Consider the following 25,570-nt stretch of genomic DNA (forward strand, 5'->3'; position numbering starts at 1 on the left):
TCAATGTGCACCCCTTTTTAATTAAAAGTGATCAATTCTGAATAAATTAATGTCAACACTGCCACCGTAGTTCAATAAGGAGTCACATGGCCATATTACTTTTTTGCGTTATCCGATATTGCGGTAGTTTTGCACTCTCTGTTGATCTGTTAGTCAATTAGTTGGGGTGAACACACGCCAAAACCAGCTAAGTGACGGGTGGGGTGTTACAGTATAAACGGCTGTACCCTGTCCATGTGTTAAATTCTGTTCTGGCCGTACGTTCCGTTCGTAACAAGCACGATTTCAGTGCAAAGTGTTGTACTTCATTGACGACCACACCTTCGGATTTGGACTTGATTGTCATTAGGACGTGATTGTGTTGGCAGGAGATGTCGCGCAACTCAAAGCATCTATGTCGCCTTGGTTCCAATTAGCGAGCGTAAAAGCTGACGCCTTCACTGATAGAAACCGAAACAAGTATTACATCTTTGCTGAGGCCTGTAATTCTGCGAAACAATGGATTCCAAAACACCAATAAGTTAACTGCAAATCATGGATACGCCAGTTTTTTTCGGAGACAAGACGGCTTGAAAGGATCCGACTGAGTTTCCAACCACAACAGCTGGGATGACATGTCTTTCGTAAATGTCCACTCTTTCTGGGTCGGCACAGCTGAGCACTAGTGTGACAGCTGTGATATCGTCCAAAGATCGTGTCACTTTGAATGTGGGGAGCTCTATCTCCTTATCTCGTGTTTTCTATTGAGAATCTCGTGCTTGTACTCTTGTTAACTTTACTATTACAGAGATCGCGTAAACTTTATTTTTTTTAATTGGTCCTGTGCGCAACAAATAACTTACTTGGTCTTTCTACTGCCACTGCTTGATCTGCTGCATTCCATTATTTAAAAAAAAAACATAAAAGAACCTATTATTCATGCTGAGTGCAATGCATGTTCTGTATGGCGGCTCCTGCTGTTGCTGCGGCTGCTGCTGCTTACTACAACTACATATAATTCAAGAGAAAGGGTTTGGTCAAATCTAAACTCGATAAATGATAACCCAAATAAGTAAGTCCTTTTTTCAAGAACTATATTCTGAAAGCGATTCTTTCTCATTCAATTAACAAAACGCTAGAAGCTCCTTGAACAATCGCCTCGTTTGTAAATCTGCCTCCAGTGGCATTACAGCAATATTACAAATTAATCAAACTCTTGAGACAGACTGAAATACTTCTCAATTAAATACATTGTGAAACAATTCCCTGACAATTACAAAAGAAATCAACGATAAAAGTCAATACTTAATCTATTTGCCTAACAATGGTTTCCCTTAAGAATTCAACTCCTATCATTGTCAAAATTACCGTTGCTGCTACGCACATACACTAGCCCTTTTCTTTAAATTAATAAGCGCGCTGCAAATTATAAAAAATATCAACTCACTACCAAATCCTGTGTCGCTGCTGGCGGACACGGCAGTACGGCAGCTCGGCGACGACCCCTCGCCCAACACACGTGCGCACCACAGCAGGCGGGCTCCTACACTGGCTTCCAAACTGCCACTAATTAACCCGTGCGCTGCGAAGCGCGACAACATCTTAGATTGCAGAGCTTGTGTATGCGCGCTGTAGCGAACCTTTAAATCCTAAGAGAGTATTGCCAACTCTCAGCTTCACCAAATTAGACAATCGACATCGATATCACATACATTAGCAATATCTTACTGCAATCCCTAACGACGAACGGGAGAGGTTAAAGAAGACACGCCCTGTCTCTCAGCACAGGAGTGCCCTCGCACGGAGGTTAATAAACAGCCGACCATGGAAGTGCTCTGCCCCAGTTCGCAACCTTAGCTAAAGCATTCAACTTCATCGGGTAGGACTAAAGAGTTATTAAAGTCTCAGATGGAAATGTACTTTCCTAAATGTTGAACGCTATTCTTCCAGAGAACAGTTAGTTAATCAATGCATCAAGTGATGCTTTAATAGTCAATGACAGCTGCAAATTAGTAAACGTACTTGTTGCAAAGGATTTTATCAAGTAAATCGTTTTATATTCTTGTAATAAATGAAATAATATTTCATATGTTGTAGTTCAGAAGAGCCACTTCCTATAGTAACGAAAGAATCAACAGTTATGGCTAGACGACTACTGTTTCGTCTGGTTATAACAATAACGACGAAGAGAAACTCGGTAGCTGCGACAAATTGCAGGTCGAACTGAAGAAAACATTTGCTGATAATCTCCAGTACATCACCTTAGAGGAAGAACAGTTTAACAACAGCGCCCAACGCCATGTTTTGACCATATAGCACATTAAACTGTAAATGTACATAACTTTAAATAAGCACCATTTGATACGAAATACTTTTAAAATTACTATTACCCTATCAGATTATTTTCAGCTTGTAAGTTGTAAAGAAAAGAAGTCAGTACACTTTTAGCATACTCCTTTCATAGAAGAGTCAAAGGATGTAATTTTTCCTCCTATCCATGTAATTATGTAGTTCTCAATTCGTTCGAGCAATCAATCATTCATAATAGGAAACAGTCATAGCTCAGTCACTCAAAATGATTCAGAAATTTTACTTGTTAGAATGAAATCAGGCGATGATTCTTCTTCTCTGCAGGCTCGTGCTTTGCGGCAGTCTGCTAATCTGTACAAATAAAATGCCTCGTAATTTTGGGAGCGTTGCATAATCAGTCGGGAAACCTCAGATCAAGCGGATATTTGGCTTTGATGAAGTTTAACCTTCCGAAGAAGTAATGGAGCTCTAGGATTGTTAAATGCAGTTTCGTATCCTGTCTTTCGGAAGTTCCCTTCTGATTAACAACTACGGAATATATTGATGAATATCATTAATTCTCAAATGTCAAATACACACCTTTTGTATGAAGGAGCAATATATATATATATATATTTATTTATTTCCCTTTTAATCGTACAATTTCGTATCAGTTATCTTCTGTCATAAATCTCAATATTCAGATTACAATTCTTCAAACAATGCTCAGGCTAATCGGCACGAAGATAATCTCGGAAGCTTTTTTTAACAACCACCAGAGAGAGTACTACAAAGAATAATTATTCGCTCATGGCATAGCTATTGTACGAAACTACTTTGCGCATGGATTCTGCGAGTATGAAGTTAGAAAATTAGTAAACGTCATTCAAGGGTAGAATTGTATCAGAATAATTCATCGAATATAAAGAGATATTACAAGGAGTAACTACGATGAAAGTAAAATACCCCTGTGAAATAATGAATAGATGTACGAGATCAAGAGAATACTGCTTAATCACTCATGAACTACGTGGTGGAGAACTGTGAGCAACCTGGTGTTTCGTCATCGCCCTGAGGCGCAGATCCGGCAGGGAGTTATGGTTGGCGACAGAATTTACGGCACAGCCGTGCCTCTCGCTTGAGATTTATGCGAACCCAGAGGTGACAGCAACACAAATGGCGTCTCCAGCAGCACTTAATCTCGCAGTTCCCACAGGACTTTACTGGCTCATAAAAGCGGCTTTACTGAAGGTTATGTGATAAAAGTAAGTGAACTCCATCGGGTGCATTGAACGCTCGGCTCCTAACTTGCACCACAACCGAGCTGTGGGAGGAGGGGGGAGGGGCTGTTTGCCTCAATAACTCAGACCGACAGCTACCTTCAGTTCGGCTAGCGAGACATCCGTACAAACGAAAGTGCTCCAAGGAAGCGTAACAGGATCCATAACGTTGTTAAACTACACAAACGACAAGATCGTTCGCTGATGACTGCATAGAGAAACGCATCGACGTTGAACGATCGTAAGGAAATAGTGTAATGTCAGCTCTCGTTAAGTATGATTAAATGTAAGCATAATGCCTGTAACACGGAGAGAGAGCCCGACAGTAAACGCTGATAATATTACTTATACATCGATAACAACTTGAGCGCTTAGAAGTTTTTAGGGTCAATACCAAGAATCGGCATAAAATTTTGACATAAAGTGACTACGGCAGAAAGCGAGTACAATACAGATTTGTTGCAGGAGTTCCGGGAAAACGCAAAGCATATGTAAACGAAGTAGCGTACAAACCGCGAGTACAGGTCTACAGTACTGTTGGAGTGTTGTGAGTCCTAATAAGGTCCCCAAGAAAACAGCAATCGAGAGACTTGGGAGATCCTCTGCTGGTATGGCAACAGGACGGCAGAGCCCTGACGGAAGAGTTACAGAAATACTCGGAGAACATAGATGGGAATCACTGGAAGAAAGACAATTTACCTCTCTCGAAACACTGTTGGGTAACTTTTAGAATCGGAGACAACTGTGCGACAATTACGGGTGTGTATATCACGTAGGGATCCTGAAAATAAGAGAGTTTGAGAAGTATAGAAGCGTAATGGCAACCTTTTCCCTTCGCCCAGTACCTGAATTGGATAGGAAATCAGAAACAATAATGTTAGTTTTATGCACCCTACTTCCTTATACTGCAAACTTATTTGCCTAGTATACATGTAGGTAGGTGTAGATCTACAGGGTAAGTCACTAACTATAGCCACCAAGAATAACTCCGAAAGTATGATAGTAGCTGTAAAGTTCGTGAGACAAATGTTACATGGGACAACGGGGACCATCATGTGACGCTGGTTTTTTGTTCCTAGGTGTAGTCGTTTCAGAGATATGGTCAACTTTTTTTTTTAAAATGGGATGCTATAGTTTGGTACTTATTTTCTGATAGCGGCTATCAAGACGAATCCAACGATGTGTAACAGTAAGGTCTTTGAAGGACAGTGAAGGTGACAAAGGTGGCATGAACATCCATTTACAGAAAGTGTTCGAAGTGATGACCATTGGTATCAATGTAGTGCTGCAATCTTCTTATCACGGTTTGAGTGGTATTTCTTATCGCATCGGCACTTGTGGAAGCACATGCTCTGACAATTCTCTCTCGCATATCTTCAGGTGTAATTGGAACTTCTTTATAAACAATGTCTTTTACGAATCGACACAAGAAAAAAATCCAGAGACGTCAAGTCTGGCGAACGAGCCGGCCACGAAACATCTCCTCAGCGTCCATTCCAACGATTTGGGAATTGTCTCTGCAACTCATTTCTAGCCATTAGCGAGAAATGTGCCGGACACCCATCGTGTTGATACCACATTCTGTTCCTAAAGGTTTTTCTTCTAATAACAGACCTAATGTTTCTTGCAGGAATGTGGTGTATTTCCTACCATTAAAATTTCATTCGATGAGATAAGGGCCTGTAATTCTGTCCTCCAGAATCCCACACCATACATTCACCGACCACGGTTTTTGGTACGCAACTTGCCACAGCCAACATGGATTTTCAGTTGCCCAATAATGCATGTTATGCAAATTAACATTCCCATGGATCACGAATGTAGCCTCGTCAGTAAATAAAGTCAAATTAATAAATGTGTCATCCCTCTGAATCTGAATTTGAGCCCATCGGCAGAATTCAATGCGACACTTGCAATCTATACCAGTTAATTCTTGGTGGAGGCTGATACGGTAAGCCGACCGGTGTGGCCGAGCGGTTCTAGGCGCTTCAGTCTGGAACCGCACGACCGCTACGGTCGCAGGTTCGAATCCTGCCTCGGGCATGGGTGTGTGTGATGTCCTTAGGTTAGCTAGGTTTAAGTAGTTCTAGAGGACTGATGACCTCAGATGTTAAGTTCCATAGTAGTCAGAGCCTTTGAGCTGATATGGTAAGGATGACATTTATGGCGATGCAGAACACGAGCAACACTACTCTGGGCCATCCCACACTCCCTTGCAATTTGACGCCAACTGACACAAGGATCTCGAAGCACAGTGGCAAGGGTACCAATTTCCGTTTCCTCGTTAGTAACTTTCCTTTGCCGGATATGTTTCCGATGCTTTAAAGATCTAATTGTTCTCAATTTATCATACACATATTTAAATGTACGACGTGTAGGGTGAGTAGGTTGAGGATATCTTTCAGCGTATAAGACTCTAGCTCTCACTGAATTTCGTTGGAATTTTCCATAAATGAGAAGTATATCGACTCGTTCTTCGAAGGAATTCATCATTCACATTCGCTTGATTCGGTGATACTATTCTTACCGTTCCTATTAGTGTTGTAAAGCGAAACCGTCGAATGGTGTTTCTATGTCAATGGCAAGTTAGATGGATACGCCGTATTCGGCGAATATTTACTATTTGCACGATATACGAGAGAGAATTGTCAGAGCATGTGCTTCCACAAGTGCCAAAGTGATACGGAATACTTATCAATACATAATAAGAAGATTGCAGCACCTCTATCAGAAAATAAGCACCAAAGTACAGCATCCCATTAAAAAAAAAACGAAGTTGACACGACAACACCTAGCAACAAAACACCGTCATATTATTGCCCCCGTTGTCCCATGCAACATTTGTCCAACTAACTTTTCAGCTACTATCATACTTTCGGAGTTTTTCTAGGTGGCGGTAGATAGTGACTCACCCTGTATATCGCCGCGGAAGTGGAAATACATTTAGTACTCAGTGAAATGCCACTTACGAATGGTGTCTGGATGAGCAGTGACCAAGTGACGGAAGTTCTGTTATTCAGGTTCTATTTTCAATAGGTTTCAAAGCAAAGCCACAGATCTTTCTGATTACTTTGAAATGCTACTTTATGACTCATTTGCGTTATTCGTACAAATTTATTCGCTGTAGCTTAATGTCTTCCGCAGTAATGTTACCTTTTCTGCTCGCTTTTATGCAATCAGTACTTTCTAAGTGGTGAGTTACGCCATGGAATTATTCCCTAAAACATTTTTAAGTGTAAATATACGAAACACATGAGGAACTTAGTTCGTTTGTTTCCAAGACTATTAACTATGCAGAGAGCAGAAGTAGCTTCACTTAGTGTAAAACGGTCTGCCTGACTCTCCGAACGGAGAATGCCTTGGCTCAAGGTAGTCGATGTCGGTCACGTGACCATTTACTGCAACGACAACCTTTGGTGTGGGCGAAGCTGACTTGCGACAGCTAAGATCATGTTTACATGGACGACAAGTGGGTGATTTCGCCAGTTCAGATTTATTGTACGTAAATTCTTTTATTACGGAGAGCTTAGGTGTGGAACACGAAGGTGTAAGTAAAAGGCAGTTTCACACTGCGGCTACCCACAACTCCTGGACAAGGGTCACGCGATGCGGTAACTTCTTATGCTTGTCGGCTGTTGCGTGCCACGTGGGGACTCTCCACGGTGAAAAAGATATAAATAAACGACCTAGGGGGTAACTAGGCAACCGGTCGCTACAACACAGAGCAAGCCGTGGAAACTAGATCGATTCCGGCGCTCTTAAGGAATGAAACGAAGCTCGGGTTGAAGAATATACTTCGCGGGCAGCCAGTGTGTGAATTTACATTTACTGCGTACCGGTAGGCTGTTTCCAAGCAGTCTCCACTGCGTGCTTACTAAGTATGGTAGTGCATAAATGAAGTGGATACATGTCGCAGTCGACTAATTCCAAAAGTGGCATCTATTCTGCCTGAGTTATTTACTCAAAGAAACCACTTTCCATGAGTGGTGCATTGCTGGTCCTCTCTACTGCTGAGGAATTGAGCTAATGCTCTCCTGTGTGACGATGTACAACGCATTGTTCACCACATAAAAGACCCTTCATATGCTTAAATTCTTATGCAAATCGTATATTTATTACTTTACCTCAGCAAATCAAACTATACAGTGAGACCCTTTAACCATTGTTGAAACAATAAACATAACATATCACAATGGATAGATACTAAAAACTTATTGCTTGTTAAATGCTGTAACCACAACAAGGTTGGTTGGTTGTTTTTTGGGGAAGGAGACCAGACAGCGAGGTCATCGGTCTCATCGGATTAGGGAAGGAAGTCGGCCGTGCCCTTTGAAAGGAACCATCCCGGCATTTGCCTGGAGCGATTTAGGGAAATCACGGAAAACCTAAATCAGGATGGCCGGACGCGGGATTGAACCGTCGTCCTCCCGAATGCGAGTCCAGTGTCTAACCACTGCGCCACATCGCTCGGTAAACCACAACAAGTCATACGAAAATCCACTTCCTCGAAACGCATTAGGCACCTTGTTACCAACGTTAATTCGTTGAACTTGAATTTTAAACCGCGTAAATGAAAACCTTTAAGAAAAGTATTGGTTATAACGAATAAAAAAATAATGTGAGGTCACCACTTTCATTAAGATGCGTCTCGGTCATGTTCCACCAAGAGTAATAACTTGTTTTATATCACTGACAGTTGTGTTATGATCCACACGGAAGTGCAGGTAGCACGTACCGTACCTTTACAATTACACCATACCTGTGTTCCTGAATTCTAAATAATTCTAAATAACAGACGGATAGGGCATACAACAGAGATAGGTAGAGAATAGTTTGAAACAGGACTCATGTTCGCACCTTCTGAGTGAAAAAGCGTTAATAATTTACGGTGGATCTGGTAAATATTGAATTAATAACCCATTTACTAATACGGTAACAGCGCAAAGTGCTAAGGGATAACAGAGAAGAAGCATTAATGACATCGAATAATACATTCAGCCTTTCTTCTTCCAGAAGCGGACGTTGTTTACTACACACGAACAGCTGTTAGCATGGACACTGTTAGGTTGTTGTAGAACAGACAGTGATTTACAAATCTAATGACTTCCACAGTCCCAAAAATTGCTATTAAGTTTTCATCCAGCAAACGTGGGAGAGGGGCACATAGTTTTATATATTTCTTTCTACAGTAAAAACCACGTTATTCTGTAAACATGGAACCCTTTTCAAAATATAGAATGCACCGAGCTTCGATACATATTCCAGGAAAGCCGCAGTAGCGATAATACTTCGTAATACTCCATGATAGCCATTTCCTGAGGACTGCTAGTCCCGCAATGTCGTGAGTCCTACATAATAGACCCAGTGTGGTACGCTCTTTTACCTGATACAGGGTTCCATAAACGATCACAGTTCTGATGGTACAGCAGGGAAGATCTGGGAAAAGAAAATAGAAGAAACCTTTTTCCGGTAAAGGCTGGAATCTCAAATTAACCTATTATGAACAGATGAGGGTGTATTTCGTTTCCTTCGGCAAAGGATCCATGAGTCCGTTCAGGCTGCCGACATCTGTCCAGAATCATAACTCTGATTAACGTTCACCGAACCTGGATGAATGGCTCAGACCTTGAAGAATACCACGTGTCTCTGACAACAAACCCTACTCCCACGTCCAACAAAACATGAGTCGTGTGGCCCCTGCTCAGTGCACTGCGTACAGTGGCTTTTCTTTAGAGATGAGGCCCCTCCACCCCCTCACCAACGTGGTGACCAAACCAAAAGTTCTACTCTCACCTCCGTCAACATGTTAGTTATCTAGTAAGTGGATCACAGGATGCTGGGATGTGATGTTATCCGTGCCTCTGGGTAAGACTACGCATTAACACGGTCCATCAGATGATAGATAGTGGATGAAATGCGAGTGAGGGTAGCGATTTGAAGAGCAGAGGGAAAAAAGTTCCAAGGCTCGTGCCGTGGGAAAAAAAAAAACCTCTGCGACAGTGGGATGGGTAGTAAGAGCAGGTTGGATTTGTTAGTATGGGTATCATGCGTCATTACCGTGGCAAGCGATGGCGATGTATCCGCATTGCTGCAGCCGCTACATTCCTGGAACTATCAAGATCGTTATATAGTAGTGGGAGATCGGCCATACATCATCTCACAGTGTGGGGGATGTGTGGAGCTGGTCTGCATGCAGTGTACGGTACGGCTTCCTTGCGTGGTGCCAGTTATTCGACAGTGTATTCCAGCTGGATATCCAGTAATGGCGTCTGATTAATAGGGGCTCACCTATACCGTTGTGTTTGCGTGTGCTTGGCCATAGATGTTAGGTCCTTACAAGTATGATTTTTGGTCTTTTATGTTTCCATCTATCGTTGTGGTCGTAGTTCCCAGATTCAGAATAAACGGGTTCTGCGAATGTCTGGAGTTTTGTGCTTGTTATGTACTCAACGGGAGAGGGTGAAAGGCGAGTTTTTCGGCACCTTTATATAACCAGAACATATTTGCTGAGGGAGATAGTCCCGAAAGGAAACCCTGGTCCTCCCAGTAAGGGGGTTGAGCATATGGCTGGTAGCCAACGCTTGGAAATCACTACTACAAGTGTAATGTGCTGCGAATACATAGAAAGAAAGATACCTTATCATTTAGCTACAATATAGCAGGTCAGCAACTGGAAGCAGTTAATTCCATAAATTATCTGGGAGTACGCATTAGGAGTGATTTAAAATGGAATGATCATATAAAATTGATCGTCGGTAAAGCAGATGCCAGACTGAGATTCATTGGAAGAATCCTAAGGAAATGCAACAAAGGAAGTAGGTTACAGTACACTTGTTCGCCCACTGCTTGAATACTGCTCAGCAGTGTGGGATCCGTACCAGATAGGGTTGATCGAAGAGATAGAGAAGATCCAACGGAGAGCAGCGCGCTTCGATACGGAGATGATAGATAAACTCCAGTGGAAGACTCTGCAGGAGAGACGCTCAGTAGCTCGGTACGGGCTTTTGTTGAAGTTTCGAGAACATACCTTCACCGAGGAGTCAAGCAGTATATTGCTCCCTCCTACGTATATCTCGCGAAGAGACCATGAGGATAAAATCAGAGAGATTAGAGCCCACACAGAGGCATACCGACAATCCTTCTTTCCACGAGACTGGAATAGATGGCAGAACCGATAGAGGTACTCAAGGTACCCTCCGCCACACACCGTTAGGTGGCTTGCGGATTATGGATGTAGATGTCTTAGCACCCCAACGAGCCTCGGAACAGTATGGTCTCAAAAGTCAACGTCAAACGTATGGAAAAGGAAAAACGAAAATGGATCAACATCTCGTATATCAAAGTAGCAATCTGGAGTGTCAGCGGAATTTCCCAAAAAGCGTCAGAACTACGAAATATGCTAAAAGACATGAACATCGATGCTGTAGCAATCACAGAAACGAAAATGAAAATAGGTGATAAATACGGAGGCAGTTACATTATGTTCTGTAGTGAAGACGAACAAAATGAAAGGGCAAGCAAATGTGTGGTATTACTCCTGCGTAAGAGATGTGAAAAAGAGAGCAAAGATTGTACATATAGAAGCAACAGTATACTCACAGTCGGACTGTAACTGAGAAGAGGCAACGACATAGCTGTAAGGATACGTGCACCTGAAGAAGAAAGAAAAGGTGGAGTCCAGAACCTTGTATGAAAAACTACGAAGGCTCTGAATAAATACAGTGCTGCTAATCAGATTAGTATGATGGGTGATTTCAATGCCACAATAGGAAATATTCGTCATGTATATTATAGGGCCTTTTTGGGAGCTGGTATGTAAACAAAATGGAAAAATGCTAAGTCACTTTTCATGGAAAGAGATATACGTAAATATATCTGCATCAGTAGAGGTCTTAGATCACTAACTGACCACGTTTTAGTAAATGATAAGCTACCGGTTCAAGTAAAGGATACAAGAGTTTATACAAGGTGTTCCGAATTTCCTGTTACAAACTTCTAGGACTTGTAGGGACCTACGTCCGAAAATTTATCGTTTCCGTTCTGCAGCGGTTTCAGCTGAGACGTGTCATACGTCCACCTCTGCTGAGGGAAAGAGAAAAGTCTCAGAGATGCTTGCCCTTGCTAGCGTAGACAGGACTACTTCTTGACTTCTTATGAGGTCACCGAGCAGGGTAGCGCAGTGGTTAGCACACTGGGCTCACATTAGGGAGGACGACGGTTCAGACACGAGTCTGGCCAATCTGAATTAGGTTTTCCGTAATTCCCTAAATCGCTTAAGGCAAATATCGGGATGGTTCCTTCGAATTGACACTGCCGCTTTCCTTCTCCGTCCTTCCCTAATCCGAGCTTGTTCTCCGTCTATAATGACCTCGTTGTCAACGGGACATTAAATACTGATCTCCTCCCCACCCCCCTCCTCCTCCTCCTCCTGCACCTCCTCCTCTACTGACATCGTACGCAAAGTTTGATTTACGAGACTCCTGTAAAGACAGACGAAGAACTGTTTGTACTAGAAACTGAAAAGATACCAGGCGGGATGGAGAGTTTTGTAACTGAACATGATTCACAGGGACAATGCCTGTAACAACGTTGGTGTTCGCCACATCGCGCCGCTGTTGTATTGAATCAGTACTGTTCTGAACACACAATATGCTAGGTTTTTTTTGTTTTGGAATAATGCAAACACGTAATATTTAGGTGTTAATACAAATTAATGGGGTTAAGTGATAAAAGATACGGGAGTTGGTGTTGTGGAGGATGACATAAGAAGGACGGTGCAAGAGGAAGGAAGTAATCAGGCGGACAAAAGTGATAGGCGAAGAGTAGGTTTGGAGTTTAAAGGGGAGACCAGGATGCCATATACGGTCATAGGCATTTTGAAAGTCAAGGGAAACAAAAATGGCGGAGCGACGGAACCTGGAGAGAGAGAAGGTGAACGAGGTTAAGGAGCTGGTCTTGAGCAGAGAAGGAGGGTCGGAAGCCACACTGGGTAAGGGGGAGGAGATGGTGTTGATTAAGGTGCTGATGGATACGACGGGAGAGAATGGATTCAAAGACCTTACTGAAGATGGAGGTGATGCAGATGGGACGATAGGAAGAAGCGACGGAAGGGGATTTGTTGGGTTTTAGGAATAAGACGACGCGGGAAGTCTTCCACAGGTCACGCTAGAAGCCGGTAGAGAGGATGGCGATATAGAGATGGGCAAGGTCAGTCAGGAAGGAGAAGGGGCTTTCTCTAAGGCGGCGGTAGGTGACACAGTCGTGATCAGGGGTCTTGTTGCGTTTGTACTGGAGGATAAGTTTAATGTCTTGTGCTGTGATAGGAGTGTTGATGTCAGAGGGGGTAACTGCCCCAAGTACCAGAGACGAGGAGCAAGTGGAGCGACCGAGGTATCCGCACATTCCATGACGGTAGGGAAAAGAGAATAATCAAAGTGAAGCGACCTCGGAAAGGCGGGAAGCAAAGTGGTTGTGGGTGGCCTTACTGAGATTGTCAGGAAGGGGGCGATCGTTATGGAGAAGGGGGTAGTGCGGAGCGGAATGGGAAGCAGTAAAGCGGTGGAAGGCGGACCAGTACTTGGAGGAGTTGAGACGAAGACGTTCTCCGCTCCATCTTATATAGTGCGCTGATAGTACTGCTGCGCATGTGTTGCAGTCGCGGAGACAGAAGGACCACACCGCCCAGTGACAGCGCCCTCGCTGGTGGAACTGCAATGTTCAGCTGCCGTCGGTATTGTCGGTGGCCGCAGCTAACGAAGTATTCTGGCGTCTTCGTCTCGAGCAGATTTCTGAGATGACGGGATTCCATGCGTTATTCAATTGGTAACCACTGTCACGGTTCATGAGATTTCCCGCAATGCTTATTTCAACGGGTTCTTTGGTAATGGAGTCCCAAAAAATTGTTGCTGTGGCCAAAATCGAAGTTTTGTCGTACTCCATTGAATGTCCGTTAGAAATACAATGTTCCACAACTGCAGACTTACTGGGTTGCAGTAGGCGAGTGCAACGTTGATGTTCCGTACAACGCTCTTCCAGTGTACGCGTTGTCTGACCTATATAGGCCACTCCACATTGACACGGTATTTTGTAAATTCCCGCCTTCCGCAGTAACAAATCATCCTCCACCGATCCGAGCAAATCCAAAATTTTGGAGGCGGACGAAGAACCACTTTCACATGAAAATTATTAAGAATCCTCGCTATCTTGAAGGAGATATTTCCAACGAAGGGAAGAAAAGCTAGGAACTGGGCTGGCCCGTTCTCTTTATCCACTTCTGGTTCCCGGCTCCCGAAGGCTCTGTAATTTTCCGGGTCGAGTACCCATTGTCTCTGAACACCGGCCTCAAATGTGCAAGATCCCTAGGCAAAGTCTCTGTATCCGACACCGTATGTGCCCTGTGCACGAGGGTTTTAAGTACTCCTGGTCTGGGATAGGTGATGGCAATTTGAAGAATGCAAGTACAAATCAGTATGAGTGGGCTTACGATAGAGAGAATGTTGCACCGTGCCGTTACTCTCCCGTTTAACCAAAGCATCCAGGAATGGAAGGTAGCCGTCTTTCTCCAGTTCCATAGTAAATTGAATATTCTCATGGATGGAGTTAAGATGATGAAAAATCTTCGATAACTTTTCTTCTCCGTGGGGCCACACTATGAAAGTATCATCAACGTATCTCCAAAAAACAGTTAGTTTACAAAGCGCTGATTCAAGTGTTCTCTCCTCAAAATCCTCCATAAAAAGGTTAGCCACGAGAGGAGACAGAGGGCTGCCCATGGCGACACCGTCAGACTGTTCAAAATATTTCTGGTTAAATATAAAATAAGTTGATGAAAGAGCAGTGATGTCCGGTTCAAACTGTTGACCAATTAGATGCAAGGAATCCGCAAGAGGTACTTTTGTGAAAAGGGAAACTACATCAAAACTGACTAGAAGATCCGAACTACTTAATCTGTTGGTAAAATCAGCAGAGTTCCGCATATGATGTGAACATTTGCCAACAATTGTCTCAGCAAAGAAGCTACATTTTTGGCTAAATCATATGTGGGTGCGTCAATGTTACCAACTATAGACCGTAAAGGCAGACCTTCCTTGTGCACATTAAGAAGACAGTACAGTCTCGGTGGTACGCTGCCATGTGCTCTTAACCGCTTGATAGTCTCTGGAGCTAACGAGGAAGAGTTCAAAAGTGCGCAAGTCTTCCGTTGCACACGTGCTGTTGGGTCTTGATCAATTCTCCGATACATAGTATCACTATTCATCTTTTCCAAATCAACCCACGAGGTAACAAAACGGTCGAATTACCATTATCAGCCTTCAGCACCACTATTTCCGGATCTTATCGAAGGTTCCGTAGTGCAGCCCTTTCTTCAGCAGTTATATTACTGCGTTGGGGAGGAGCTTTGAGAAGAACCCAACCAGTTTCCCTTCTTATTTCTTCAGCAGTGTCCATAGGGAGGCGACGTACAGCTTGTTCAACACCACTTACGAAACTTATAAGTGACTTCAGCCAAGTTCGATTGGGTATATAAGGCTGCTAGTTCCCGGCAGATGACGGAAATTGATCACCTGGTGCTACAACAGCCGACGCCACAGGAAATAACTGCACGACATTCCGTGGTTAATTTAAAAAACTGGTTCAAATGGCTCTGAGCACTATCGGACTTAACATCTGAGGTCATCAGTCCCCTAGACTTACAACTACTTAAACCTAACTAACCTAAGGACATCACACACATCCATGCCCGAGGCAGGATTCGAACCTGCGACCCTAGCGGCAGCGTGGCTCCAGACTGAAGCGCCTAGAACCGCTCGGCCACAACGGCCGTCGGTTAATTTCACGGAGAATATTTTAGACGATCCTACGTTGTCAGTTTTGGGCGAAGGTCTCAAATTTGAACTTTCACCAAGTGCAGTACCTCTTATAAGATACTGATTACTGACTTGGCAATTTCTTTTTCGATTTACGTTTCTGTGACGTTTTTCAGCGGCTTTTTGTTTTACGATATAGGGAAATTGAGCAGAATCTGCGACTTCTGCAGGGAAGTTTACTCTTTAGGCGTGGTTCATCGTTGTATCAGTAGATGCAATTATTTTTTCCTCTCTTATTTCCACGTCCTGTATTCGCTGATTTGTCCTTAAGAGATCGGAGTGCGTGACATAGAATTTTTAGTTGGTTTAAAAATAGATATGTTGTCACGTTTCTGCAAAATAATACCGACCTAATCAGATACGATTTTGATAAAAGTGAGAGAAACCGCATTCTTCCGTCGTAGGTTTTAGACGAACTAAGAAAATACGAGGGTTGGAAGTTTAAAGTGGCAACTATTTATTTACAGTTCGTACTAAATATATACGCTTTTTGAAGTTTTACTGACCTTCAAAGTAGTCACGAACATTGTGTATAACCCGTTGCCAGCGATGTGGAAGTCGTAGGATACTCTTAGCAGTGACAGTTGTGTTTACGGTTCGAGCGGTGCGGTCTATTGCCCAACGAATTGGAAGCAGTTTTGAAGCGAATGCCGTGAAGTATTTCCTTCAGTTTAGAAATCGAGTTGAACTTACATGGGCTTAAGTCAGGGGAGTGCAGTAGGCGGTATAGCACTTAGCAGCCCCATCAGTCAAACAAATCAGTAACAGCTTGCACTGTACGTGCTTCAGCATTGTCCTGCAAAATGATGGTCAGGTCCTGCAGAAAGTGTCATCGCTTCTGTCTCTAAGCTGGTCGTAGGTTGCGTTTCAAAAATTAACAGCATCTTCCTGCGACCGTACGTTCCCGTGACCACCGCTGGCAGCAATCATGTACAGTGGCTACATTCGTGGCAAGTATTTCTGCAGTGTCGCACATGGTATATCCAGCGTCTCGTAACACTCTTACACAACCCCGTTCAAACTCAGCGAGGTGTTGATAATGGGACCTTGGTCGTCTTAAAGGCTTACTTGGCTAACACCAACTCACGACGTGCAATCTCAAAGGTAGTTGAGGCTCACGCCCGTTACAGCGTCTATTTAAAGCATACCTGATTTGCATCCTCAAAGTGGCGCAAAAATTTTAATATACACAGTCTCTCAGATGCATAAACATGCCTACCAACTTTCGTTTATGTCGCACAACTCGTTATTGGTGTGGCGATCTTTTTTTTCTTTTTTTTCCTTCAATTTAGTGGAGGGAAAGAGGGAAAAAAGCAACATATGCATCCATATAATTACTAGAATTCTATCTGTATGCTGCCATCCATACCTACATTTTCAAATTCCTTGTCGCGGGTCCTTCTGTGATCTTGTAGGCAAAGAAAGTTTTCCTAGAGACCGATATAAATATTCACACATAATACCCCGTTCCCCGAGAAGATTTTACTTTCCCGTCCGTTCCTTGGTATTTCATCTTTAGTAAACAGCGCTATTCAGTAACTCTGGAAGTCGCAAGAGAAATAAAATGTTCCGCTGCCAAAGGGCTCGGTCGGCGACGCCTCCGTTCAATATGCGGGTGCAACACGCGAGCGCGGAGTAAACGGTGTTTCCAGGGCGACAGGCGGTGCCGCCACACAGCCGCACACCTGCGCGTGAAAGGGCGGCGCCGAGCGGCCTGCGACGCGCCAACTCGCCGGGAGACGCGAAGAAATAAGTTTGGGCGGCGTCAAAAGCGGGCGGAGGCCGTCTGGGGCCAATCCATCAGGTGGCGCAGTCCGGGAGCGGCAGGGGTACGGTACCTTCTCTGGGGTGCGCGAGCATCCACCGGCGGCGGCGGTAAATTCTCTGCGCGGCCATAAACACTTCCACAGATACGGGCGCTCATTACAAATGCGCATAGGAAACGCTGCACTCTTCTGCCACTCGAAGACGCCCAATCTCTCTCTCTCTCTCTCTGTCGCTCTCTCTCTCTCTTGCAATGTGGCTCCCCTCCCTCCAATTCCTTCTTATTACATTCCATCAGCGTCGTGGTGTACTCGGTGCTGATTAAGGTGACAACGAGGTGCGTGGCGTTAAAAGGTTGCGCGGATATAGATATCTACTGATAAATTAACACGTATCCAGAGCAATACTGACTGAAACAGGCGCGCTGGGTGACTATTATGGTAGGTGAGGCTGATGGGAAGATCGAGTTCAAGACGCCGACGAACCGACACGCCAGGGCATGGGTGAGCGATACTGTGGTAAGTGGGTGCCTGGCATCAGTGGAAAAGTGTTACCAAATTATGTCTATTCAGTGTACATCAGTAGCTGTGACGTCGCTCCAGACTGTCAGTACATGCCTTTTGAGGTATGCGTTGTCCAGTAGCCCTATTCTATGTCGTTCATACCGTACATTTCAGTAGGCTAGCCTAGGTATTGACGTCATTTTTTGTTCGGTAACCGAAATTTCTAATCTGTACGCTACTGAAGCCTGAGGAGGGGACTGCCAAAGAGGATGTGACCATGAGAAAAAGATAGAATAACCAACGAAAGGATAACGTTCTACGAGTTGGGGCGTGGAATGTCAGAAATTTGAACGTGGTAGGGAAGCTAAAAAATCTGAAAAGAGAAATGCAGAGGCTCAAACTGGATACAGTAGGGGTCAGTGAAGAGAAATGGAAAGAAGACAAGGATTTCTGGTCAGATCAGTATCCGGTAGTATCTACAGCAGCAGAAAATGTTATAACGGCAGTAGGACTCGTTATGAATAGGAAGGTAGGGCAGAGAGTGTATTACTGTGAACAGTTCAGTGATAGGGTTGTTGTTATCAGAATCTACAGCAACCAAACAACGACAACGGTAGTCCAGGTATACACGCCGACGTCGCAGGCTGAAGTTGAAGGGGTAGAGTAAGTATATGAGGATATTGAAAAGGTAATATAGTACGTGAAGGGAGGTGAAAAGCTAATAGTCATGGGGGACTGGAATAAAACTGTAGGGCAAGGATTAGAACAAATGTTAACATGACTACTTGGCTTGGACCAAAGAACGAGCCGGCCGGTGTGGCCGAGCGGTTCTAGGCGCTTCAGTCTGGAACCGCGCGACTGCTACGGTCACCCGTTCGAATGCTACCTCGGGCATGGATGTGTGTGATGTCCTTAGGTTAGTTAGATTAATTAGTTTTAAGTTCTAGGGGACTGATGACCTCAGATGTTAAGTCCCATAGTGCTCAGAGCCATTTGAACCATTTTTTGAACCAAGGAATGACAGTGGAGAATAACTGAGTTCTGTAAAAAGTTTCAGCTAGTAATAGTGAATACTCTGCTCAAGAATCATAAAATGAGAAGGTATTCTTGGAAAAGGCCGCGTGACAGGGTATGATATCAGTTAGGTTACACCATGGCCAACAGAGATCCGAAATCAGATACTGGATTGTAAGGCGTACCCGGAAGCAGATATAGACACAGAGCACCATGTAGTAGCAATGAAGAGTACGCTGAAGTTTAAGAGAATAGTCAGGAGGAATCAATACGCAAAGAAGTGGTATACGAATGTACTAAGAAATGAAGAGATACGCTTTAAGTTTTCTAAGGCACAGTAATAAGGAATAGTTCAGTAGGCAGTACAGTTTTAGAGGAATGGACGTCTGTAAAAAGGGCATTGACGGAAGTTGGAAGGAAACACATAGATACAAAGAAGGTAACTGCGAAGAAACCATAGGTAACAGAACAAAAACTTCAGTTGAAGATTACAGAAATATAAGTCGCCGAGGAATGAAATACAGAGGAAGTAGAGGGAAGCTATGACGAAATGCCTGCGTGAAAAATGTGAAGAAATCGAAAAACAAAATGATTATCGGAAGGACGGGAGGACATAAGATCAAATAAAGTAGAAGGAATAGATAACATTCCACCAAAATTTCCGATATCATTGGGGGAAGTATCAACAAAACGACTATTCACATTGGTGTGTAGTATCTATGAGTAGTCTGGCGACATACCGTCTGACTTTTCGGATAAACATCATCCACACAATTCCGAAGACTGCAAGAGCTGACAAGTGCGAGAATTATCCCACAATGAGCCTAACAGCTCATGCATCCAAGATGCTTACAAGAATAATATACAGAAGAATGGAAAAGAATGAGGAGCTGTTAGATGACGATCAGTTTTGCTTTAGGAAAGATAAAGGCACCAGACAGGCAATTCTGACGTTGCGGCTGATGACGGAAGCAAGACTTAAGAAAAATCAAGACGCATTCATAGGGTTTGTCGACTTCGAAAAAGCGTTCGACAGTGTAAAATGGTGCAAGATGTTCGAAATTCTGAGAAAAAGAGGTATAGGTAGAGACGGGTAATATACAATATGTACAAGAGCCAAGAGGGAACAGTAAGAGTGGACGATCAAGAACGAAGTGTTTGCATTAAAAATGCTGTAAGACAGGAATGAAGTATTTCGCCCCTACTGTTCAATCTGTATATCGAAGAAAGAATGGTGACAGTGAAAGAAAGATTCAAGAGTGGAATTAAAGTTCAAGGTGAAAGGATATCAATGACACAATTAGTTGATGGCATTGCTTTCCTGAGTAAAAGTGAAGAAGAATTACATGATCTGGTGAATGGAATGAACACTCTAATGGGTGTAGAATATGGCCTGAGAATAAATCGAAGAAAGACGAAAGTAATGGTAAGCAGCACAAATGAGAACAGCGAGAAACTTAACATCAGGACCTGGGTGACAATCTGAGCAGTTCTCTTAGGTTGTTCGCAGATGATGCTGTAATTTACCGTCTAGTAAGGTCATCCGAAGACCCGTATCAGCTGCAAAGCGATTTATAAAATATTGCTGTATGGTGTGGCAGGTGGCAGTTGACGCTAAATAACGAAAAGTGTGAGGTGATCCACATGAGTTCCAAAAGAAATCCGTTGGAATTCGATTACTCGATAAATAGTACAATTCTCAAGGCTGTCAATTCAACTAAGTACCTGGGTGTTAAAATTACAAACAACTTCAGTTGGAAAGACCATATAGAGAATATTGTGGGGAAGGCGAGCCAAAGGTTGCGTTTCATTGGCAGGACACTTAGAAGATGCAACAAGTCCACTAAAGAGACAGCTTACATTACACTCGTTCGTCCTCTGTTAGAATATTGCTGCGCGGTGTGGGATCCTTATCAGGTTGGATTGCCGGAGGACATCGAAAGGGTGCAAAAAATGGCAGCTCGTTTTGTATTATCACGTAATAGGGGAGAGAGTGTGGCAGATATGATACGCGAGTTGGGATGGAAGTCATTAAAGCAAAGACGTTTTTCGCCGCGACGAGATCTATTTACGAAATTTCAGTCACCAACTATCTCTTCCGAATGCGAAAATATTTTGTTGAGCCCAACCTACATAGGTAGGAATGATCATCAAAATAAAATAAGAGAAATCAGAGCTCGAACAGAAAGGTTTAGTTGTTCGTTTTTCCCGCGCGCTGTTCGGGAGTGGAATGGTAGAGAGATAGTATGATTGTGGTTCGATGAACCCTCTGTCAAGCACTTAAAATGTGAATTGCAGAGTAATCATGTAGATGTAGATGTAGATGTAGATGTAGATGTAGATGTAGATTGATGGTTACGAAGAAGATGAAGTTAAGGAATTCTGCTACCTAGACAGCAAAATAGCCAATGACGGACAGAGCAGACAGAGGACATCAAAAGCAGACTAGCACTGACAAAAATGTATTCCTGGCCAAGAGAAGTCTTTTAGGATCAAACATAAGCCTTAATTTGAGGAAGAAATTTCTGAGAATGTGAATTTTAGAGCACAGCATTGTATGGTAGTGAAACATGGACTGTTGGAAAACCGGAACAGAAGAGAACCAAAGCATTTGAGACGTAAGGCTGGAACCAATGTTGAAAATTAGGCGGACTGATAAGGTAAGAAATGAGGAGGCTCTGTGCAGAATCGGAGAGGAAAGGAATATGTGGAAAACACTGAGAAGGAGAAGGGCAGGTGATAGGACATCTGTTAGATAGCGGGGACTGACTTCCATGGTACTAGAGGGAACTGTAGAGGACAAAAATTGTAGGGGGAGACAGAGGTTGGAATACATCGAGCAATTAATTGAGGATGGGGATTGCAAGTGCTATCTCTGAGATGAAGCAGTTGGCACAAGACAGGAATTCGTGGCGGGACACATCAAACCAGTCACAAGCCTGATGACACAAAAAAAAGAAACCTGAGCCTTGGTAGCATCAATCGACAGGCCAACTGTTGGCTTCTGTACCGAGTGGCTGTTTTTTCGGTTTGGTGCGCTTCGATTCCAGGGAAAATTTGTTATTTCAGACATATAGAGTTATTTTTAGTTTTGGATTTAGTGATTAGATTTTACTGAAAAATCCCTGGGATGCATAAATGGAAACATGTATTCCCGGATCTCAGAAAATTGTTAACGTTGATTTTTGCATTTCAGCCGAGAAGGATGGAGGTGGACATAGTACACATGGTACTGTTAAGAAGAAGGCAAGAGCGAGGAAGGCATGCATGGCGGATCGACGAGATGCAGCGCCATGCGATTTGATAATGTAATCTGTGGGACGAGACGAACTCTTTTGCATTGCCTGAGAACAGCTTTTTGGTAAGCTACAGACTGAGCAGAGTGGCAGGCCGTAATTTTGTTGAAGAACTGCAGTCATACACGAGACCCTACGATAGACATAAAGCCATTCCATAGCACCTGAAGTTGGATGATCGTTATTAGTCATCAGATACAATGATTTATTTCTTCTAGGTTTCGACAGCTCTTAACTTGCTGGGTCTTGGGTCTGATCAAAATGGGATAAGGCCTGACAATTCAGCTGCTTGTGCCACCATTATCAGATTCCTGAAGTAAGTGAACGAACGCGCTACGTGCCTTATGTTGTTCATGACTTATGGCCCTCGACTGTCGCCTAGAGGCTACCAGGTTCACACAGGGCAGCAAAGGTTGCTAAACTGACGAAGGCCAGCATTATGGCCGAAACTAGTCAATAATAAAGTGTCTTGCAGCATGCTGGTGGCTGCTTTTATTTCAAATATAGCAAACACAAACAACAGACACAAAATGGCAGTACATGAAGCCATTTCAGTGTCAGAGGCATATGAACCTAATAACATACTCATTTTCTTCCGCCATTTCCAGTGATACGTCACTAGCAGTGTTCACTGCAATCACACTTTTCGAAAACAGTAATGGGAAGAGCATGACTGGTGGTTGTGTTGGCTGGCTACTTCTTGTGTGGGGCGCTGTACGTGCTGCAGTGCACCATGCCAGGTACCTAATAACATTCTCATTTTCTTCCGCCATTTCCAGTGATACGTCACTAGCAGTGTTCACTGCAAACACACTTTTCGAAAACAGTAATGGGAAGAGCATGACTGGTGGTTGTGTTGGCTGGCTACTTCTTGTGTGGGGCGCTGTACGTGCTGCAGTGCGCCATGCCAGGTGTGCAGTCGTCAATTGAGCATGCCAGCAGCCGGTGCAAGGAGGGACGGCAACACAGCACGTGTGCACCACGGTTCCTCTGCAGCCGAACCGACTCACTATGGAATGGCTCACGGAGTAACACAGACGCTCGATTGCTATAACGGTGCAGCGATTGGCAGAGCGACCAAACGGTACAGAACACTGCTACGTCCGTGATCGCGGCTGCAGTAAGGTGGTGCCGAAGGAAGCAGTGCCATCAGCGACAGCGACACGGTGCAGTGGCTGACCCTATAGACTCGGCACGCTGTCTCACACATGCTGCCCAGTGGCCGTAACTAGCTTCAAGAGAAGGACGCCAGGGCGACCATTACCACGATTGTAGACAGCGTTTAGAAGGAGCTGCCCCCAGTGGCAAAATCGGCCCAAGCAAGCAGTGTAGCCAGAAAAATGTTTGCTCTTACAAGTGGGGGCAAACCCCAAGCCCCTAGTTGTGAACTAATGGCCACCAAGAGGCCCACCGGTTGCAGAGGACCAATCCACTGACAGTGGACTCTTCATGAGTGCAGTGTCACAGCCAGGAGCGTCTAAATCCACAGGGGAAGATGGAAAGACCCGTAGAACTCGTAGATCAGGACATTCGAAGGGTACGTCCTAGGTCCCACCGTGAAGATCGATTTCAGTGGTCTGAAATCCCTCAATTTCCACTCAGTTCATAAGAGAACCCCGGCCTTAGTGTGACGTGACTGGGACGTTTGGAAGTGAGTGCTTCGTCTTTATGCTGTGTGGGTGCTTCTACACCACTGGCCAATATACTTGTCGACGGTGTGAAGTAACCGCCTCAGTGCCAGCAGGAGATCAGATGGTTCAAATGGCTCTGAGCACTATCGGACTTAACTTCTGAGGTCATCAGTCCCCTGGAACTTAGAACTACTTAAACCTAACTAACCTAAGGACATCACACACATCCATGCCCACGGCAGGATTCGAACCTGTGACCGTAGCGGTCACGCGGTTCCAGACTGTAGCGCCTACAACCGCTCGGCCACCCCGGCCGGCAGCAGAAGATCGCGCCAAATCAGCACGCCATAATGTAGAACTTGCTCACCTGGGATGAATCACTTCATTTTAAATATGAAATCTTCTGCAGCGTAGGTCTAGCGGTTCTAGGCGCTCAGTCCGGAACCGCGCGACTGCTACGGTCGCAGGTTCGAATCCTGCCTCGGGCATGGATGTGTGTGATGTCCTTCGGTTGGTTAGGTTTAAGTAGTTCTAAGTTCTAGGGGACTGATGACCACAGATGTTAAGTCCCATAGTGCTCAGAGCCATTTCTGCAGCGTACATCGCTTGGTATAGTTAGTTTATTTCAATATGACCGGTTTCGACAGATCTGCAATGTACGCAAAATAAAACCATTAATAAAGAAAATTTGTCACTGCATGTAGACCCATATCTTAGCGACGAGATGTACAACAACATTTTTCTCTTTTCTGTCATTTCATCTGCTTCGCCTCATATGGGCGGTGTGTGGGCTGCCAGCAGGTACAAGACGCTGCTATTCAGCCATATGAGAGTAAAACTTCTATAACATGATATAAAACTGGACATTGCGGTTGACAAAATGCATACTACAGTACCACTATCTGAAGTATTTAAAATCACGTGAACTTGAGTAACTCTCAAAGAAATTCAGATGTAATAAAGAAGAAACATCTTTTGAGAAGCTCGCTCAGATAGACCGGACGTGTGGCCTGAATGTGTAATCACAAGAAGCCGTGAGCTACGAAGTGAGTAGAGGTGGGAGTTGACAGCAGGAGGGAGACTAGAGGACAGATATTTCATTTGGAAGATGCATTCCTGTACATCCACCCGGCTTCCGTGTATTGCTTCTTGGAGCACCAACCATTAAACGCGTCTTTTATGTAACGCGCAGGGTTCCATCTTCGACAAACACTCATGAACTGTGAAAAGCAATGAAAACATAGTGCACACGTCATACACGTTGTTTCGTTTCTATAGGTAGTCAAAAACGTCGATGCAGCAGGTAATTGGTTGTTACGAAAGATAAGCAGTTTTAGAACACGTACCTCACCCGCATTGATTGTTCAGACTTAGTAGCACCTGAAGTGTTTATTTCCATCCGCCCGTTATCTGTAAATACTCAGTTTGTTTACATTCCACTACCGCTATATATTTATATATCATATTGCAAAGGTCATAAGAAAGGTATTGTAAATTAACAACACAACACTGCAAAGATGTAGGACATTATAAAAATATAAAATTACTCTGTTAACAATAACTGAAATATTACATTCATCGTAAATGGACAGTTTGTTTATGTATAAGAATCAGATACTGGATTGTAAGGCGTACCCAGGAGCAGATATAGACTGAGATCACAATATAGTAGTGATGAAGAGTAGGCTGAAGTTCAAGACATTAGTCAGGAAGAATCAATACGCAAAGAAGTGGGATACGGAAGTACTAAGGAATGACGAGATACGTTTGAAGATACGCTATAGATACAGCAATAAGGAATAGCGCAGTAGGCAGTACAGTTGAAGAGGAATGGACATCTCTAGAAAGGGCCATCACAGAAGTTGGGAAGGAAAACATGGGTACAAAGAAGGTAGCTGCGAAGAAACCATGGGTAACAGAAGAAATACTTCAGTTGATTGATGAAAG

This window comes from Schistocerca nitens, chromosome 2 (assembly GCF_023898315.1).
Source record: "Schistocerca nitens isolate TAMUIC-IGC-003100 chromosome 2, iqSchNite1.1, whole genome shotgun sequence".
Classification (NCBI taxonomy): Eukaryota; Metazoa; Arthropoda; class Insecta; order Orthoptera; family Acrididae; genus Schistocerca; species Schistocerca nitens.